Source organism: Carlito syrichta, unplaced genomic scaffold (assembly GCF_000164805.1).
Source record: "Carlito syrichta isolate Samal-C Ts95f unplaced genomic scaffold, Tarsius_syrichta-2.0.1 Scaffold315119, whole genome shotgun sequence".
NCBI lineage: Eukaryota > Metazoa > Chordata > Mammalia > Primates > Tarsiidae > Carlito > Carlito syrichta.
The window spans coordinates 504,525-505,388 of record NW_007259215.1 but is presented as its reverse complement, the minus strand read 5'-3'; the positions used below and the strand labels follow the sequence as shown (position 1 = coordinate 505,388).

General features: G+C 43.5%; 1 protein-coding gene across 2 annotated transcripts in view; it reads left to right on the top strand.

Annotated features, from left to right (window-relative positions):
* Positions 1 to 864, top strand: part of MPP6 (membrane palmitoylated protein 6) — a 66,878-nt gene that overhangs the window by 42,643 nt on the left and 23,371 nt on the right. The gene's annotated exons all lie outside the window — the stretch shown is intronic.

Below are 864 nucleotides of genomic sequence, written 5' to 3'. Positions count from 1 at the left end.
GATGAGGTCTCGCCAAGTTGCCCAGGCAGGTCTCAAACCCATGGGCTCAGGCAATCCACTTACCTCAGCCTCCCAAAGCACAGGATTACAGGCTGAGCCACCACCAAGCCTGGCTTATATGTACCATTCTAAAGGACAGAATGCCTTTATGAAGATTTTAAAAGAGTTATGATGAATAACAACTCTACTCTGCCGTAACATTGCCCATAATACTTTCAGAAAAATATCACTCGATCAAACAAATCTTAGGCTGATCTAGTAAGATTCTTTCTTAAATGTTTTAGTCTTAAAAAATATTTTTTAAAAGAAAGCAAGGGTAACTTTATGAGGAAACTGATATGCTAATTAGCTTGATTGTATTGCACATTCACGTTGAGTGCATATACAAAAACATCAAGTTGTTTATCTTAAATATATATAATTCCTGTTTGTCAATTATACCTCAATAGTCAGGTGTGGTGGCTATGCCTGTAATCCTAGCACTTTAGGAGGCCAAAGCAGGAAGATCACTTGAGCCCAGGAGTTTGAGACCAGCCTGGGCAATATAGCAAGACCTGGTGTCTATTTTAAAAAATCAAAAAATTAGCTGGGCCTGGTGGCACACACCTGTCATCCCAGCTATCCAGGAGGTGGAGGTGGGAGGATCACCTCAACCCAGTAGGTAGAGGTTGCAGTGAGTTATGATCACGCCACTGTACTCCAATCTGGGTGACAGATCAAGGCCTGTCTCAAAAAAAATATTTAAAAATTAAAGCCACCGGGCTCGGTGGCTCAGCCTGTAATCCCGCGCCTTTGGGAGGCTGAGGTGAGTGGATTGCCTGAGCCTGTGGGTTCGAGACCCACTTGGGCAGCGAGACCTCATCT